The sequence below is a fragment of the Amblyomma mixtum genome, chromosome 1, assembly GCF_055824585.1.
Source record: "Amblyomma mixtum isolate Tamu chromosome 1, ASM5582458v1, whole genome shotgun sequence".
NCBI lineage: Eukaryota > Metazoa > Arthropoda > Arachnida > Ixodida > Ixodidae > Amblyomma > Amblyomma mixtum.
Window position 1 is genome coordinate 225,444,910 of NC_143012.1, and position 20,370 is coordinate 225,465,279.

The 20,370-nt window shown below is 46.6% G+C and overlaps 1 protein-coding gene and 1 non-coding gene across 2 annotated transcripts in view; one reads left to right on the forward strand and one right to left on the reverse strand.

Annotated features, from left to right (window-relative positions):
* Positions 1-20,370, reverse strand: part of LOC149371075 (low-density lipoprotein receptor-related protein 4-like) — a 322,806-nt gene that overhangs the window by 206,058 nt on the left and 96,378 nt on the right. The window lies entirely within an intron of this gene.
* On the forward strand, positions 13,247-13,320 carry TRNAT-GGU (transfer RNA threonine (anticodon GGU)). The gene has a single exon. It is a non-coding gene; the product is annotated as a tRNA-Thr (tRNA).

Genomic DNA, 20,370 nt, shown 5'->3' on the forward strand with positions numbered 1-20,370 from the left:
CGAGTTCTGCCGCCGCCGCCACAACCTTCGATGACAATGTTTCCCAGATTCACGCCAGGGCCATTGTTTGGTTATCGGGCTCGCGGGAGACCCACCACCATCCCCTCGAGGGAATGTTTGGGACGGATTAGGTGCCTGTCTGTCAGCCTTTTTCTTGCCTTATTTTTTCGGGAGGGGGTTGGGGGGCAGCTATTCGAGCTTACTGCGCATTCTTCGCCCTTGGGTGCATCGACGCCTGCTTCCCCGAGATCAGCGCATTATACCCATAGTCACTCTTCCTTTTCTGTCCTCCCGCCTGTTTCCCTATGTAATATACTGCACTCATTTTGGCTTCAGAACAGCGCGCTTTGGCTACAGCTACGCATGTACCAATACAACTACTACAGCAGAAGGAAGGAGCATCTGCCATGTTACGCTGTTCTTCCAGAAACATTTGCCGATGAGCTTGTATCATGTGAGCAGAAGATGCGGGACAAAAGAAACCCCCGTAGCCCGCACTTCATGGCAGATCTAAGGAAGGAAAGGGCCATTCAGAATGACGAGGTTGCTGCGCTATGGGAGTACAACATCCTTTTCGGTAGTTTGCGTTCGAATAGGCATAGGGGCACGCTAATGATATTGTGTTTGAGACGATTTGATAGCATAATCGGGGATACGTGTATTCTTCCCGAAAGGCGCATAACTTGTTCGACGCTGTTACATCGAATTATGCAAAGCAGGAATTGTTAGGCACTTTGGCTAGCTGATCGAATATTTCTGATTTTTGTTCGGAAATGTCGCGCTTTTCTTGCGTCCATAGAATGAACAGGGTCCGCCCGAGCGCTGAGAAAGCGGTAAGTTGCCGGGCTTATACCTTAATGTTTGCGCTGCTTGTGTTAAGTCTTCAAAACGCAAGCAAATATTCGCAAATCATGTGGAATAAAATATAAAGTTATTACTGCTGTACTGTCGGGTCCCCCGTCGCGCGGATTATTTTGTTATCATTTGGTACAGTGGTAGTTCTTGCAGATAATTCGATGGCTTATAGGCTACGGACATCGCACCTTTAAATTATTTTGTGTACCAGTATGACACGCTTTGAAACACCGCAACCATCCTTACAACAATTGTCTGGCTGTGGAATAAACAGTCCGTGCAATTTTTTTTCCTGTGGTTGGATAATTGGAGCATCCCACTCCTATCACCTACGCCTTTGTTTCGAGCGTTATGAACAAGCGACACTATAGCGGTGACAATGACGGTATAAAGTGGAACCTCTTGCTTACTGCACGCGGTTTTTGAGAAAAACTCAAGGTATTCTGTAGTATGCATTTTTTAAAGCTCGAGGTTTAATGAGAGGACATTGTAGTCGCTTTTGTGCACTGCATTAGACAAACATGAGCTAATAATAAGCGACTGTCTTTCAATATGTTTTCCATATAGGCGACGAAATAACGCTTTACCAGCTTGTTCTGCGGTTGAAACATTTTGCTGATATCCGGTGCACATGCCTCGTCAGTGTTACTCACTGGGAAGAGCTATACCGTAAAGATAAATACTCCTGCAGTGGGGCAATTGCGCTTGTGCCAACGTCCGAATTATTGCCCGATCTGCAGCGCTGGGTGCTGACATGAAAAAGATCAGCAAGAATGACTCTCATTAGCCTCTGCGACGCATTCTACCTGACACCGGTATGCGTTCGCATATTCCGTTTACAAACCGGAAGACGATTTTAAATTTAGTTATGGAAACAAATAAATTAATAAGCAATTTTTTCACTGCTTGGGATTTTAAATAAGAAGAGGGCTTCTTCTTCCTCAACGCGTTGGTGACTTTATATTGCGGGTGTAAATTTTCGATGTTTTACTCCACCCAACATGGCAATAAGTGTCACCTGTCCGTCATTTTCAGTCATAACCAAACAAGGAAAAAGCGGTTTGGATGTTCGAGGCAACAGCGCCTTGCGTGGGGCATACAGTAATGTTTTTGTAATGAATGAAGCTTCACATTGTTATTGAGTTTAGCTTAGAGCAGAGAGAGAGAAGGAAGCGGAAAGTTCCTGTCAGCTGCTCCTGCAGAGCAAACGTTCCCTTTTTAATAACACCCGCTTTGTCTTTCGGGCCCTAAACCAATCTACCCTGGCTGAAAGGTGATTGTCGTCGACAGCGAACGGGGACACCTGCGGCCCGCAATATGGTTATTAAGGTTCATTAATCAGGTCGGGCACCGAAGCCTCATTACTGCATTTTTTCATTTGTTCCGGCCTGCCGTGACTGCTAATAATCATCCCCGGAGGCCTCCACGTTGGGCCTCTACCTTAGAGCGAAAGGTCGCTAAGCTCAATAAGCCGACGCAGCTTGGCTGGCGCCGTCGGGGCTAAAGCCGATGGAGACCTGCTCTTACTTTTGTTTCTCCGGTAGAGGAAGAAGTTTTTTTCACCTAATCTTTGGGCAGCGGTAATATATTATCCTGACGGGAAGCGAAATGCAACGCACCGCTGCCAAAGTACTTTGGCACGTGGGCTCGATGGTGCCCTTCTGAGGACACGTGGAGAAAAAGTGAGCCAGTATTTTTTGCAAATATCACGCATACGTTCAAATGTTGTGAAACACCGCTCACGACCTCTGAAGGCACGTGGAATGGAAAGCGGGACTGAAAAAAAAATACATTCGAAATGAAAGAAAGTGTTCAAACTCTAAGAACTTGGTGGGTGGATACGCAGCAATTTGGCACCAGGCGGCATAAAGACACGGGGCCTGATATAGAGTTGTGCAGGATTCGCGGAGAAGGTAGGGCTGGATCGATTTGCTAGGCCAGATTTGCTAGGTAGAGTTTTACTCTGTACAATGCCTGACGCATAATTACGAACAGCTCCGCTTGGCTTGTCGTTGTTTTCTTGGGGTGCCTACGCTTTGTCCGCACCAAGATCCTTTTCGCTTGCCTCTATGAACCCACCTCCGGCCACTTGGGCATTGCAAGCACGCTCTCTCGTGTGCGCCAGGCGTGTTATTGGCCTAAACTTGCTGGCGCTGTCCAACGTTACGTGTGAAGCTGCCGCGAGTGCCAACGTTGTAAGCCGCCGCCTCTCAAGCCAGCGGGTTGCCAAGCCGGTAGCCAAGCCGGCATCGACTCTTGGGCCCAATTCCTGGGTCATCAGCCGATCACAAATAGATTGTGGCCGAGACCGGCTATCAAAAAAGGTATTCGGAAACCAAAGCTGTGCAGCGCAGCACGTCATTGAGATCGCCCAGGCTTTTAAGCAGCAAATCGTGCTGCGTCATGTCGCACCGTTCCAAGTAATCACCGATATAGGCACGTCGTGTATGTCGCAGCTCATGCACGACGTGTCTGAATTCAGTCACACGACCCATCACACACCCACCGCCTATCACCCACAGTATAACGGGCGCAGAGACAAAACAGAACAATTGCCGACATGATTGCAATGTACGCATAACTGCAGCACAAAACCTGGGCCAAGATTCTCCCGTACTTCACATACGCATACAATACGGTCATCCAAGAGGCGACCCGCTTTACACCATTTCGTCTTGAACTACGGACGTGACGTTCATACGATGTTGGATGCCATGCTTCCGCGCTGCACTGATGATCACCCGCTCACGCCAGACGCCTAGCAGCTTGCGCAGCGCGCCGAGGAAAGACGTCCGCTTGTCCCTATTCACATTCGACGGCAGCAGGGGATGGATGCGCGCCGCTGCAACCTCTGTCACGTCACGTACCGTACCGGTGACCAGGTTACGGTGTGGACCTCAGTACGCCGTCTAGGCATTTCTGAGAAGCTGATATGCCGTTACTTTGGGCCTTACAAAGTTTTGTGCCCTGTCACGAAAGTGACCTACGATGTTCTTCCAAGCGGGACATTGCAGCCTCAGGGTCGCCCACCCCGCTTCGAGGTCGTACACGTTATCTGCATGAAACCCTACATCATGCGGTAATGTGCAGTATGCTTTGAGTTTGCCTAGTTGTCGCGTGGTACACCGTCGCCGGCCTCCTTTATTCATTCGTCACAGCAGCAACCTACCAGATTTTTAAACTTCTCTCGCCTACCCCTGTCTGTCAGAGAACTGTTGCTCTGTCTTCCGAATTAATAATTGCTTATTGATTTCGCATTAAAAGCCATTCCAAATAAATCTGAAACAAGTGAGCTTGAGACAAAAAAATACCGGGCTTCTAAGTAACAGAAAAAAACTATCGGCCGGAAAAATAAAGCCCAAACACGAGATCAAAGATGCCTGAAATTTCTCGTATCTATAAAACAGGCTCCTAGCTAGTTCGTCGGTGCACGAAAAGATTTGCTCCCTTATGTCTGACAACAAAATGGCTGAGGCTTAACTTGGTTAACCCTGGTCAGATGCGAAGCATATTGAGGCTAGGCTTGGTAATACATGGCTTTCCTGGGTTGAATACTTGGTCATTTTAATACAACCACTAGAAGCCTTCGTCGTGGGGGAAGACAGCGGCATGGCTACAGTGGAACGCCGACTAACCCCGAGACGCGCGTTGGGTGGGCGCCTGGATTGCCACGGAAGCCGCGTCCGCCTGCCCGGTGGAGCGAGCGTTTCACCTACACCAAGTGTGAACGCGCGTTCGAAATGCGCGGGAATGCCGCTCGAGGACATTCCGGTGTCTGTGCGATGGCATCGTTCTCCCTCTCCCAGCGCGTGACGGCGGTCTGTCGTGACGTCATGTGTCACGTGGTATGTCACTTGGTGTGTCGTCACTGTACCACGTGGTCTGCACGGCGTGCAACCACAGCGACGGCGCGAGGTGGACCCTCATCTTCCTCTGTCGTGACGTCATGTGTCACGTGGTATGTCACGTGCTGTGACGTCACTGCACCACGTGGTGTGCACGGCGCGTAACCACGGCGAAGGGCTGTAGTGTACCTCTTGTAATTTGCTTCGCATAAAATTAATTCGTCACTGAGAAGCGGCACTGTAGCAGCGAAAGTTCGCGGGTCCTAAACGTAGACCAAAACTTTGAAGCACTGCTGGTATGCCTTCATACGCATTTTAGATACAAGGTGGGCTAGTTTTTAAAATCGCAAGAGAACAATCTAGGTGGCCCACTTATGTTTCACGTTGGTGTCCTAGGTTACGTGACCTTGCGGCGTCATCACAACCTGCCCACGGGACCGTGAGCAAACTGCCCACCGTGGCAGGTGACAGATAAATCAACTTTTGGTCGCGAAAGGTTGCTCGGGAAGAGCAACCTGGGTCGCAAAATTTCTCCGGCGAAAGCACCTGCCATCGCAGGGTAGTGGCGCATCGCTTAACTGCTGCACTATTGCGCCAGGAGTGGCATGAGGATCTCCAGGGATCTAGGAATGTTAACCAGAGAAATACAAATTCAGCATGTGGAGGTATTAACCCATGAAAGCTTTCGCGTGAGAGCCTTAACCGACTATCGACACCAAATTTTCGTTTTTTGTTTTCTTTGAAGCAATGAGTTAGACACTGGTGCAGATGAAGCACCCCGTGGTATTTTCGTACAACCGCTAATTAAGTTATAATTCAAAGTCTTCTTGACGCTGTTTAGGTTTCATCAACCCAACGATGGCTCTTACGTGTAATTTTTCTTTAGGTGACGTGATTCAAAGAATAATAAAAACATAACTGCTGATACGTTGGTCGTCGTAATTCTAACTCTTGAAGCAGGCTGGTTTAAGTGGTGTAGTGCTTTAAACTATATATCAGCGTTTATATTGCAGTATTTCCGAGCCTCACGCCATACAAAGTGCAACTACACGTCACAGGCATCGTTCGGTTGATGAAACAAAAATCTAAACAGCCTAAGATTAGAAATTCAATAATAAATTATTTAGCGGTCAGGGTGTGTGCCATGCGGTGATTCGTGTATTATATTGTCTTACAGATATCATTTTAAAGAAGAAAAGATGCAATAAAGTTAGGTGTCTATACTCCTTTAATGCGGAGCTTTAGTGTCTCCTTCATTTTTTTTATATTCTGATAGTGTTTGGAGATAATTTATCCTGTCTAAAAGCTCGGCAAGCGCCATCACAGCCATGACAATGGTTTCCGGGAACATGCATCTTGCTGAGATTCGTCTCCTGTGTTGTAGAAATGATCGCGGTCCACTGTGGCTTCCTGCCTCCAATATTCCCTGCCGTTGCTACCAGCGCTGCATTTAGATACCATGCCTGGGACAATTGAGAGTGCTGGCGAGCGTCACACGGTTCCAATCTGTCTCTGTCGTGGAGGAAGATAAGGGTTAGGCACAGGAAAACGGGATTAGGCTTAGCGTATCGGGAGGAGGGCAGGATTGGATGGTACAAAATGTTCACTTTTGACGTAGGAAGGGTGAGCTTACCCGCTGCCTTTAAGTAGACGATGCGACGGTGTTCTAGCATCTAAGCCCACGGATATTTCGCGCAAGAAAATTGCAAGAAATAAAAACGAGTCCCGGGATCTTCTCTCCTTTGTGCGCTCTTTCGTGAAGGTCACGCCAAAGCGGAATAACTGAAGTGACTGGAATAATACATGTGTGCGACAGATTTGATAGAATAAGCTTTGGCTCATTCAGTACACAAAGAACTCCAGGGTGGAGCGCTGTGGCGTGCAGAGGTGCTTGGATGTGGCGACTGCACTTTCTGCACGCTTTCGGCGTTGAATAATTGTTTCTCTCACAAGCAAGCCTTTGCTTAGGTTTGCTTGTTCGAAGTGAAGTTCTGGTTCGAAGAAAGCGTCATGCACTGCTGACGTCGCGCCCCTCACCCGACCGCACACCGCTGCATCGTGTGCGTGCCATGTATCAGAACAGTGTTGACGAAATGCACAAACGCACTGCATGTGCCTTCGCTTTGAGACGCGGGTTTGCTTGGGCATACGTTGTCTTCCTCATACCTCACTGCGTTTCTACCTCAGTTTCCACCACTCAGTTCTGATGCACCTTTAGTGTAGTCTCTTGCAGTTTGTGTTTGAAAAAATATACAGCGCCCCATAAGGTGTTAAAAACTTCTTTTGCGCGCAATAATTTGGAGCAAAAATTTTGAATTCCTTCATATGACGCTGCAAAGAAATGCAATGCCAGAACCGTGCAGTTCTCAAGCACAGTAGGAATTCAGATTCATCATAGTTTGTAGTTGTAAAGCCAAAGCATAGAACCTTCAAACAGTTATACTAACTAGTTAGGTTTACCCTGAAAGCGCTAGGCGCAATTGAGGCAATGGCAAAAAAAAAAAGGCCCCGAAGAAAAGAGTAATGTTTACACGAACCACAGTTGCCCCTACGGGGGGCCGTGTTTCCTATTGGTCTGGAAGGAGTAATGTTTAAGCAAAATCGCACAAATAGCGAAAGCGTCGCGGGGAATAACACAGTGCAGCTGAGAGCAATGTTTCATGCAAGAGCCCTTTTTATCTGGAAAAAAGGGTGGATGGGTGGCGCCCTCTTGCTCTCGATTTGTTTAGCGTTTCGATGTTGCACTCCACCGGGCATTCAATTTTATCCCCCCCCCCCCCCCCCCCCCCTGGTTTTCGCATTGATTTCTGGTTGCGGTTTGTGATTCCCTCTGCAGCAATGCACGTCCCCAAGGTTTTCCCCTCCTGATCGATGGCTTCAACGCTGGTTTGGAGTCTGGATACTGAATAAAACTCGCTTGTTGCCAATTCCTTTTTCTCGTCAGAAATGCTGTATATCCGAACTGCGAAATCACGTGTATGCATGTAGAAGTGCATATGGGACACCTTGCTATTCTGCTTGTTTATTCGCTTTGGCGACGTTTCCTTATTTCCCGTCGATAGTAGGCAGCGAGAGTGCTACCGTAACACCAATAAAATAAATTTCAAGCTCCGAGCGCTTGGGCTAGGCCTGTGCTTCGGGTTCGCGGCTGTAACTGTGAAACAGGGAAAAGCTTTAACGCACTTTGACAAATCAATAACAATTCACATCACGCACTGACACCGCAAAGCAACATCGCACTTCATCGTTAAAGTTCTTCCGCCGTTCTTAGCGTTCCTGATGCCAGTGTTGGCTGCTAGACCGGAGTATCATTACACTTAGTGCTACACAAGAGGTTTTTTTTCCAGGAAAACAGTTTTGATGCAGAATGTTTTCACTCGCTTTCCAAAGGAGGTGCTAACCATGTAGGCTTGATACGTTAGTATTGGAGCGGACTGTCGAGAATGTTCAATCGTTGACCCTGTTATGCAAGTGGGCCTGAAATTGGAGCATTAAGAGGGGCAAGGGAAAGGTGATGAAGCGAAGAAGCAGCAAAACCACATTGGCATTTCTCCGCCCATTAGAAGGGAGAATGTACGGTAGCTCCTTACTCACACAGTGATTTATAAGAACCACTTTCCTGTAGAAACAGTACCGCGGTCGATAGAGTAATATCTCATAATTGGAGACTCCCCTGCTCATCTTCTTCCTTAAAAGAATGTTGCTTATGTTGACCAGGGTCATGAAGGGCATATGAGCCCCAGAATGGGTTCTGAAACAGCTGCAGAGAGCTTGAAAAAATGAGGTTTCAGATCCAACCAAACAAACAAGCCAAGATGAAAATCTAGGCGGACTGCATACTGCCCCATCCGAAAGAGCTAACTTTCCACTGTCGAGTCGCAAGAGTACAGAAGATGGCTTGGTTTTTCATCTTATGCTCGACAACTTTACAGGGACGGAGGAGCGATCCTCCGACGAAACACTTCTTGTCGCTGTGAAGCTAAACACCACCTAATAAGAAAGAATGCAAGGTACCTGTCCACTCCGACCGTTGGAGACATGAAAAATGGAGGGCCCTTTTGGGCCCTTCGAAAGTGATGAACAGAGAACACCATGCGTAGTACCGAGAGTTAAAGGCGTGTGCGCATTTCATTTCAGACATTGACGCTGGTTTTTCCCCAGGAGGCGTCCCAGCGCGGCTACTTCACATCTTCACCTTTTACTTCAATTCGTTCTCTACGCGTGTACCTAGCTTCCGAAACATTGCAGTTCCGACAACGTCCAGCCAAAGCAAATATTTTAGCTGGTGCTTTGCCGTGTGAGAAGTTTCAATGGCATGATGGAGAAAAAAAGCAATAAAAATAACGGACATAAGTTGAAGACAGTGTGCAAGCAGCCTCGATCCGTGCGAGCTTTGGCTCAAAGGAGGCACTGTCGTTTGATGTATCTCAATTTGTCCAAGCGTTCAGGAGTCAATTCGCGAGCGAGATATCCCTCGAGAAATCAGCACCAGCTTCTTGGACGTGTCCCGGGGCTCAGAATTAGTTTCAGTGACTCCGAAGGAAGATTAACTGCGCGCGCGGCTCTTGCACTCGTCTTTAGAAAAGTGAGAAGCTTTTTTCCAGCGTGGCGTCTGCTCTCTCCGAATTTCATTTTTCTTGGTTAGTTTTCCTGTGGGGATGATGGTCTTAGGGCTCGACATAAAGCTTTTCTGGGTGTTGATCATTTATTTATATACATTTCTGAGAGAAACTCTGAGCTAACAAAGAGATGAAGTATATAAAAATTTTCATGAGTGTCTTATTCTTTCTTTTTATTTTCTTTTCATATGTCCAATTTTTCCTAAGCTATGATGAATCTTCCAGTTAAATGCGGAGCCAGGTAAGAACAGAGCCAGTTTCCGTTAAACAACTGGAAACTCCAGTTGAAGTCATTGCGCCGTGCCTCGTGCTGCTTTTCTTGTCGACAATAGCTACACTTGCATCGAAATAAAAAAGCTTAAGATTGCAGACGTTGCTTGAGAAAATCAACATTCAGCGATTCTTTTTCTTTTTTTTTTGTCAGAGGGTTCATTCACCTTCTGTATTAAGGATACACGGCAGTACGGTTTGTTCTAAGCGGAACTTAGAGTCGCCGCCTCCCTTTACCTTCATTCAGAGGACATGCTCTAGAGGCTTCGGTCCAGAGGAGAGTACGTACGTCGCAGTTTATCAGACAGCCTATTATCCCCGTTCGCGACTTATGATTTGGCGATTTGGTGGTTGGTAGACAGAAGCCAGAATGCTGTCTATGAATCGCTCCATCTTCGTATAATATCCCTGTTGTGCACTAACAGTATCGCAGGACAGCTCTGTCCTGAAAGTCTCTCTCTTGCGTTGGCTGTATGCGTGCAAGCAGTACTGCCATATTGCACTTAAATGGTAGACGGCAGCAGAAGTCACGTCTTGTGTGACCATTCGACCTAGGGGTTTCACCGAAAATTAATTAGAGGTTTATGGAACGGAAGCATGGTATTGATTCTTCGCACATGTGGCGCCGCGTTGCATACAGTCAACGCAAGTGGGCAGGAGTTCAGTCGCTCGGGCCACTACACATTTTTCCGTCTTCTAGTCCGTAACAATATCACAAAACAATTTGCTCTCCGGCTGTGAACTTCGTGAACTCGCGGTTTTCTATTTACTAGCGTGTTCTCCGTGGTTCTCAAAACAGTATGCAGTACAGGTAACTACAAAAACTACAGTATGTTTGTTAGGGAAGTAAATGAAAATACTTATGACGATAATGTAAATCTTTCGGGCGAAAGTTTTTTAGTGCGCAACATCAGCAGTGCCGCTTCAAGTAGCGTCACCTTGGGGCTATCTACATGACGCCTGAAAGAGACCGCAGCAGCGCCACAATGTAAATATTTAGAATAATGAGAATTGGTTTGGTTTGGTTTATTGGGGTTTAACGTCCCGAAGCAACTCAGGCTATGAGGGAAGCCGTAGGGAAGGGCTTTGGAAATTCCGACCACCTGGGGTTCTTTAACGTGCACTGGCATCGCACAGCACACAGGCCTCTAGAATTTCGCCTTCATCGAAATTCAGCCGCCGCGGCCGGGATCGAACCCGCGTCTTTCGGGTCAGCAGCCGAGCACCGTAACCACTGAGCCACCGCGGCGGATCAGAATAACGAGAATTAAACAAGTGGCAAGCATCGTAGAAAACAGATTCCTGCGGTACTGAAGAAGCATTCTAAAAAAAGCGGGCCAAGAAAGTTCTGCACACTGAAGAACAAAGCCCGATCAAATGCAAAGGTAAATTTCTCTTTGGTTTATAGCTGCGGATAGACAATAGCCACGGTTTGTCCCGCCTTCTTTACGAATTTCTCTGCAAGGCGCCGGTGGAGTCCCCACAGTGGAACGCGCAAAATGCGAGTGACAGGTCTGACATGTTTACTTCCGACTCGGATATCGGAATGAACGCAGCTTCAAACGAAACCACTCACTCGGGCATGTTCCATTCACTGAACGGTAAAATAGAAGTTGTATAAAACGCGGAACTGAAATTTAGGAGCCACTGTTTCGAGCGGTGAGACGAGTAGGCAGGAACTTGCAAGCTAGGTCGCGTAGTCCGTGACAGCAAAAAAAAAAAAAAAAAAGCACATGTAAAGAACCGGAGGCAGTAGCTGTCTGGTCCTGAGAGTTTTCCGTTTCGGGTTTTTTCGTCTCAGCGCAAGCTTTGTTGGTGACAAGGCCCTCAAGCGGTGGCAAAGCGCTTGCGTCGACAGTGAAAGGCGCCTGAGCGCTCCACGAAACAACGTTGCGATTCTCCAGAAATAAATATAAATGAACGCGTAAGACACCGTAAACTACTCAGCTAGCAGAGATACTGTTCTCAGTACCTTTGTTGCAAGGTTTAAGGACGGCTGGCGGCAATGCTCGATGAAAATTATTCGCTCTCTGAACAGGAGCGCCGACGTTTCAGTGTTCGCAACAGCACACATGCATGCTTCGAAGGATCCTCTCTGCATCTTTTCCTCTTTCCATCATTCTTTCTAGGTTCCTGTTTCCACCTTTGCTTTTTCTCGCTTTACGCTTTCCTTGCCTGTCAAATGTCGCTCGCAATTGCGTAACCATCGATCGCTTTGTTTTTCTGACAAGATGTGAAAGGTCGCTGAGTGAAATAAAGAAAGAAATGTAAATAACCGCATTTAAATGGACAAAAAGCTACCTGCACACCCTATCCGACAATAAACACGGGAATAATCATCTATTCCTTTGCAGCGATTCGGTAATTACGCAATGGAGAAGAAGAAAACGAAACACGAAGTCCTGTCCCGAGGGTGTACGAGGTTGATCTGTACGAGCTACGAAAAAGAGAAAAAATACTATAATTTCCCTCTCTGGAACAACCATGAGGAAAATGGTCACATCAAGGGTCGCAAAAGTGAGTCCAAAAGAAAAGGTATACGCATAATGGCTTTCATGGTTCACCCGAGGAAAAAGAGTGCGCTGTGCGCCGTTACATTCTTTCATGTTATTTCTTTTACCCGTAATATTTATACCTTCCACGACTTTTACTTTAGCACGCATCCCCTCGGGCGCTTTGAGACATTTGAAGACTTTTCGAAACTTAGTTTCGAAGAAGGAAATTATTGAATAAAATAAGAAGAAAATTGCCTGAACAACTCAGAGCAATGCACGGAGGGCATAGCTTATGGAGACGGGGGAATACCGCAGAAAAATACACCGCGAAGACGAGGGACCCTCAACATAACGCCTGGGGTCTCAAATCTGTAAATGAAAGCGTTTGTGCTTCATCTCGCTATCGAAGGCTGTAACGGTGGTTCGGAGGCTGACGGGTTTGCTTCGTTCTGCGGCTAACTAGAGGATCTAAAGCACAATGCTTCATGTTGCTTCATTTTATTTGTTTGCGAAGCGTTTCTTGAATACGCGCAAAGAAAAATAACAAGAAGGAGAAAGGGTGCATCATCTTGGTTTTCTGATTATCCACTGTCTGTTCATTCTTCTCCTTTGTAGTCATTGCTGAGCGCCTCATTTAAGTTTGAGCAGTCAACACGAATGATACGCTAGCTGTTCGGCACGAAGATGGAGACGGTAGTTGTCATAACTGGTCATGTAATATAGCTCCAGGTGCGCCTGGAAGGCACTGCGATTGCGGAGGGTGATGAAGAATTTATAAAATATATAACAACAGATCTCACATATCCAGCCTACCGTGCGTCTCGCACTGCTCAATATCTAGGGACTTGGCCCAAAAAGGGCACCCTACATTGCGGAACACGTAGAAAATGATACGTTACAAGATATTTTGTGAAAGAAGCAGCAAAAGAGAACGTGGCTGAAGATGGAAAAGAAATATGAATATAGGTCGGTCAAATGTCTAGGGGAAACCCCCAAGGTGGAGTAAATTTGTAATAAGGGAGTAATTACTCATTGGAGTAATTACTCATTACCCTTATTACAAATTTACTCCACCTTGGGGGTTTCCCCTAAACATTTGACCAACACTGTTCCCACTTCGAGTTATTGATCGATTCGCTCTCGCCCTACCATAACCTTGCCGTCCCGGTTAGCTCAGTTGGTAGAGCGACTGCTCCGGTGAAGCGGTGGTCCCGGGTTCGAACCCCGGACCAGGAAGAATTTTTCTTTAGCTACGAAGTTTCTGATGAAGCTGTATAGCTTTCATTTGTAGCCGTATGGCTGCGCTTGGGTGGATGCCAATGAGTAATTACTCCCTTATTAAAAATATGAATATAATGTTCGAATTTTTGGTTCCTAGTTCCGAAAAAGAAGGCTGTTCCACTTAGCCGATCTATGGGACCCCGGTGGGATGCACTTTCGTGCTTAAGCCTTGTCAGGCTGATGCGGATGGCGCTATAGTCTACCGCTGTACAAGCTCTCTGATGTAAATGCACTGGTAGGCATGCATTAGTTCGAAGGCAAAGCGCCAAAATGAACTTGACGCCGCGTACTAAAACCCCAAAACAGGCTGTGTTAGTCACCGCTAAGCCTAAGCTCTTAACGTAAGCGGCTTCCACTAAACCTTTGATACAGAAGATCGCTGGCTGGAAGCAGGCTTAGCTTGGTTGGTGAGCGGATTGAGGATGCCCATTACGCCTCACCCTTATGCTTTCCAAGGATCGTAGAAGTCATTGCACTGGAAACTTCCCACTTAATTAGTGCGGTGAGTCCACGTCTGCCAAGCAAATTAGAACTTCTGAAAAATAGTTTCCTGCTATGAAAAAAATTACCGAAAAATTACTTTGAGTTTGGGACTTGGTGCAGATTAGTAAATTAATAATATTACTTCTCTATTTATGGCGAGAGTTCTGCAGGACATCTAAATGTTAGGTGGAACTGGAAGCAAGGAACTGTTTAATCACAAGAACGAGCGGATGCTCACGGATGAGATGATGCTCAGGAAATACCCGTGGTGAGAATGGTATTACAGGACGCTACGGTCAGTCTTGCAGATGCTAGGTGCTTTGCGAAGCAAAACTTTCATGTGTTGTTAAGAAGTGTTGCTTGTTGGTGAAGTTGGTGGATAAGTTAAAGTAAGTAGCCAGCTGTACAGGACGCGCCCTCATGGAACAGGATGCTTTTTATTGTGAACGTGTTAAGTAGCGCTGGTTTTCTGCTTTGTTTTTTTTCTGTCTATCTCTCACATAGAATACGAACTGGATCGCTGGCTCAAGTCTCACCTCCAGTTTTGTGCAGATGATACAAAGGCCACTTTTTAGTCAAAAATTATCGCAGAATTTCAAGCGCTTTCTAGAGGATGTTACTTTTCGCCTGGAGAAATTTCTCCGATCATCGATGGACAGCCAGATTGACAAAATGCCTGCTTTCATTGATAAAGATGGCAGCTGTCGGAGCATCTCCGTGCGGAGAAAGAGGAATGAGTGACTCCAGAAGGCCTTTTTGAGACGTTTCTTCCCTATCGCTTTTCTTAATCCCGTATAGGTGGGACACCATTTGCCTGGCATTCGAGGCCAGAAAACCGGGCCCTTCGGGCTCTACGGATGTCTCGGGCTTCAGTAATTCGAAGAAAGAAGCCTGCACGCAGCTGGCGTCTCAACTCAGCGAGGGTGACTTCTCACGCAAGCCGTCTTCTATTAAACATCAAGAACGGGCCTTGTTTCTAAGCTGTTTGTTTGATTCGTCGGCCTCCGGACACTAACGGCACTGCCGGGAATGTGCACAGTGAGCACAGGGCCATCATGGTCAGGCAAATTTATCATGACCCCCAAAGAGGCGGGCAGTCACCCCTTACCAAGACAAGTTGTGAGTGTATGAAGGGGCTGGGTTACGTGCACCAAAACACGTTATTTTTCTAATGTCTTTAAACGTTTCATGTGACCAGCTTTTCCGCCTAGGGAACTGAGGATTTCCCAAGACAGTGTGCACCGTATAAAGAGCTCCTATGTTCATTTATGCTATGTGAACAGAGCGCTTTATTTTCTTATCTTCTGTCCGTCTTTGCCTCGGTGGCCACCTCAATTGTCTGCGGAGCAGCAGTTACGCTTCTTGTGATTAACTCGCGCCCACATCGGTGGTTCAAGTTTCGTCGGCTGATTTCTAGTTTTTCTCGTCTTCGTGTTTTTCGAAACAGAAGAGTGGACAGCTTGTTCGGTATCGAATGACATGGAAAGCTGCACTTGGTCTGCGTAAAGAGCTCAGCGAAGGTCGTCTTCACATTATTCCATTTCCTTCTCTTTGGTGCAAACTGATGCGGGCCGTGCCTGTGGCCGAAATCACTCTTAGTTAATGGACTGGGAACTTCTGCACACGAGGGATGACTCAACAAAAAGACTTACCGTAAGAAATGTATTGCTTCTATTTTTGGCCCAAGTGAAACTCGATGGAATTTATTCACGTCCGAGGATTACCTTCGATATAAATATGCTGGAACTAATGTGTACTCTCTTTCAATCTACTGGACTGCCGCAGAGTTTGCAGCAATATTTAAAACTGTTTCTGGTAGTGCTGTGCGAATACTGATTTTTCTTAATCATTTCGAACACGAGTAGTGTAACTCGAAAGTGTGTCCAATGCCAATCGAGTGTTCTTGCGACTGTAGCTTACTTGAGCAAATATTTGCGCAAAACATACATTCTTTTGCAATGGCAAAGCGCTAGCGGTGGCGCTGCGGTATGGCGCTATAACTCAAGGAGTTACATCTGTCGAAAATGCCACATTGATCTTCATTAGTGGGTACACCGGGAAAAGTGATTGCAGTAACTTTTTAACTGCCATATCATATGCATATGAAAATTACCGTCTGCTACTAGTGATTACGTCAGCAAATAAAGTAGCGTCAAATCTCAGTGGATGCGACTCCTGTGAGCCATGGCTTCCGTGTCCGGGCGCCAAGGCATGGTTTGCTAAGCGCGCCTGAACTCAGCCGTGTTGCTCATGAATGAAAGCATTGCGTGAGGATAATGAACCCCGTGACACTAATGGATTATAACAAGGTACTGAACCCTCCATACCGCGCAGGCTGGTCACGGTAGCATCCCGTAGGAGCCAGACCTGTTTTTGAAACAGTCGTCGAGGAACCCTGCGGCGTACCTTATTAGAACTTTTTGCCAAATATTCGAAATTAAAAACTAATCGAAATCTCGAGATTCCTTTCAATTGTTATACAATATTTATGAGGATGCACTATTTTATTTGCTGAGCGAATAGCATGGGAATATACGCATTGTAGAAAATAGTGCGCAATGACGACGAACCGTTCAAGAAACACCAGGACATGCGCTAGTTCTTGTCACTGTGGTTCCTTGCTGTTTTCTACGATACATATTAATCAACTGGCCCAACTTTCCGTTCTCATCAGGTGGATTTTCTGCCAGTTGTTCGAAAATTTCGAATATTCGCACACCCCCTTGTTTTAGGCGTGTTTTCGTTGCGGACGCAATGATAGCTTCAAACAAAGAAATAACATGTCCATCTTGAGTAGCCTTGAAAACTGGTGCACAGTTGTCACAGGGACATTCGGTAAGCCTCGTGAGGAAAATAGCAACTGCCGTGAAAAAGTAGACAGTTCAGAGGCTAAAAAAAGGTTTTATTTAACACAGGAAAACAAATGGAAAGAGTCATCACACTAATCAGCGCAGTAAATGGGGAGAGACAGGAATAATTTTGCTGTTTAAGTCAGGAATGATGCGCAACACAATGGCAAACATGGGTTGCCGCTTGAAATCACGTATTTTCTGTAAATAATTTTAAACAGAAGTAGTACTTCTCTGCAGTTCACATTTACTTTTCAGCATTAAATCTATGGCGGTCATATCAGAAGTAATTTCGAGATCACCTGTGGCACCACGAAACTAAAATATCTGCTTGCTGACTCGCTTTATTAGTGCTTCTCGAGCTGGCCAGTGTAAGTGATGGAGCGAACAGAAATGACAAAGTAGTGGACATACTGCAATTTTTGCATGTCTTGCGTGATCACATACAACCTTGGATATCGCAATTACCATTCGACTGCAGAGGCCGTAGATTAATCTACGTGGTAGAAGAAATTGAATTTATTTATTCAGCACAGGGGTATCCTATGTGATGATCCATGTTTACTAATGCCTTACGCACGCACCTTTGCAACACAAACGCTGATGGTGAAAAGCTTGGTTTTTATCTTTTAAAGCACTTTAAAACTTCTTAGGGCTCGGTACTCTCGTATCTAAAAGCTGCTGTTACATTAGCGCTTATATGGAACGCTAGTGATATGGTAGGGTAGAAGAAAGTGAACGTTGCTCCATAGCGCCAATGAGATTCGACGTGATTTTATTGGGGCCAGTAATACCAGGACTCTTTTGAGCATGGCAAGAAAAATTTCAAGCGCTGGACGAATTCATGTGTGACATAAAAACGGCGAAGCCATAGTGAGGCGCTCCTGAAGCCCGATAGTAAGACGTACACAGGCGAAAGAAATGTCTCGGGGCCCTTTCTCAGCAAGAGATAACACTCAGGAAAAAAAGCCAAAGAAAAGAGCTAGTCGCTGAAAACGCTAGGTCCGAGGAATTTGCAACTTTACCGTGTCAGCGTTATTTGCTTCTGCTTGCGGGCAGAATGCTGTCGCGGCACGCCGCTCAGGCACGTCGAATGAGCCGCAATGTCGTCGATGTCCCCACCTTCTTTGCGGACAGAAATAAACAAACACACACATACGCACTAAGAAGTCCTCGAGGCGCAAGCGTCGTCGCCATGGCGACGAGAGAAAGCGCTTCGCAATCCGAGCGGGCCTCGTCTTGGCCGGGCCAGTGCGACGTCTCTCCTTGACTATCGGCGGGGGCACCGCGCGGCGGAAGTCGTCCTTTGGGAAGAGTGCAGACTCGATATTTGGCGAAGACGAAGGAGGGCAGCGGTACTCGGTGACCCCGCAAAAGGTTTTCGTCGTTTGCTGCCTCCCCACCCACACAGTCTACCCTTCTCTCTGTCCCTCTTTCTAATACTTGCGCCGAATCGTCTGGCGGCAATGGTGCTCACTGCTGCGCCGCCTTGACTTCTGCATGGCTGTGTTCGCGTCTCTGGCGCCTTTCGCTTATTTTCGTTAATATCGTAAGTAGTTCTTACGCTTTTCGGGGAACTCGGATGTGGAAAGCCCTTCGTCGCATTGCGGTTAGAACGCATCGCTTGGTAGCAGAACACCGTGAATTTAGTTTGTTCCTTCTGATATTTCGGGTTGTGTCTTGTTCATCCTGTATCTTTCTGCATCCCCTCTGCACGGATCGCTAGTCACAACTTTGATTTCGTATTATTATTTTCTTTTCATCGCAATAAACGTCTCCAAGAGATACGGACTGGCAACTGACTCGATATTCCTGGAAAGCGGGCTTCGGACCTTCGCTTCTAAATGGATGAGGAGGTGAGAGGCATGGTGAGGGACACTGCGCGATGTGCTTACGATTGGCGGACGTGCGAAGTGGCTTGAGATCAGGATAGAGGATGACGGCACTTAGGCACGTAGGCGGAGAGGTTATGAGATACACTATCGCGTATCGCCCGCATAAGTCTTCAAAGAAGTGGGCTGGCATGGGCATGGCGAAAACGTCTAAATTTTATGCCTTGCAGAGCTTCGGGCCAAGATCTATGTACAACGGAAGGGAAGTAATGCAATGATGACGCACTTTGATGTGCATAAAACGCAGGACTTTCAGAAACGAAAAAAAAACTACCAATGGACATTTTGGAGGCTATTATACTCAATAAATTGAAGAATTTTACAGGAAGATGGCGTCAAATAGTGCTAGCTACAGAAAACATGAAAAACAGGCAATCCATATCAGTTAACGAATTTTACTGGAAGATTGCGTCAGATAGTGTAAGTTATAAAAAACGCTAAACACAGGCACTCCCTAAAGAAAATAAGCTGGAGAAGCGCATGCTTTTAAAGAAAATTTCGTACGAACACACAGCGTATATACATACCAATAGATTAAACTAGTATACCCATGCGCAGAAGGGCATAAGATCGAAGTGGCCATCAGCATAAGAGCGAGGAGTACGTCGCATCCTAAAACCCGGGATATTGATCTTTGAGCGAAATTCCAGAATCTTTGGAGCATTTAAGCACGCTTCCGATTGCTGCGAAGCAGGAATATTCAGTAAAGCGGTGCACCTCATGTAATATTGAATGCATCATACACTTGTACGACAATGTGGTAAATAAAACAATGCAATGCAAGCTGCAGTATTTTAAACACGAGGTGTGTTTAATGAAGGAACGACTCCTCACACATACACGCACAAAAGGCGTGGTAACATGGTTGGAGGTTTCTGTAAGCCATTTTAAAACCTGGAATACTTAGAAACTTCAAGAACACAAAAGAATAAATACATTTCTTGCGAAACCTCGGTCAGTGATGTTTACAGCAAGTTGTACGTTGAGAAAAGAGAAGAAACCAGCCTTGCTTATGAACCTGGTCAATTCAAAACCTGTGTTATACATGGTGTCTGTCAGTGTGAAACTAAACGGGGTTGCCCTATAAAGCTATAACGACTCCCCCCCCCCCCTTCCCCTCCCCCCGGTCATAAAATGTCAGGCGACACAGTTTAGCGACCATCGAAAGGCGAAAAAATAAATATATCGTTCTCCTAAAGCGCAAAAAAATGAAAGCGGGGGCTGCAAAGTACCGCAGTTACATCGCAAACGGGCAGAGCAAAGAAGAAGCTGGTGCCTGCGCCGCTCGGAGCTTGATTTATTGATTGACTTATCGACCGGGCGGAAGGAAGATGCGCCGCGCCTCTGAGGAATACACTGTCAAAGGGGCGCCGGCGCAAACAAACATACTGGTGGAGGAAGGGGATGAAAACGCCATTGCCATCGAATGGGCCTCAAGGACAGACCGACACACACTGCAGTAAACTGCACTCGCGCCAGAAAAGCGAGTGGCAACACGTGGCGCTCGTGACAGGCCGTTTGAAGCCACAGTTCACCCAGCTATCCCGTCCTCCCTCTCTTCACCCCCCCCCCCCTCTCATCACACCTTTTGCACCGTACTACCACGGCTTCCATCTTCCGATGTTCGCAGCAGCAGCACCAGCATTCGATACAAGAGCCAGCAGCAAAGACAAGGCTACAGTGACAACAGAGTCGGTAATCACCGTTATCAGCGCCCCATAGCCAAGAAGTTGGGCGGGCGCGAATGTGAAGGGAAAAGGGGCATGCTGGAGAGACACGGT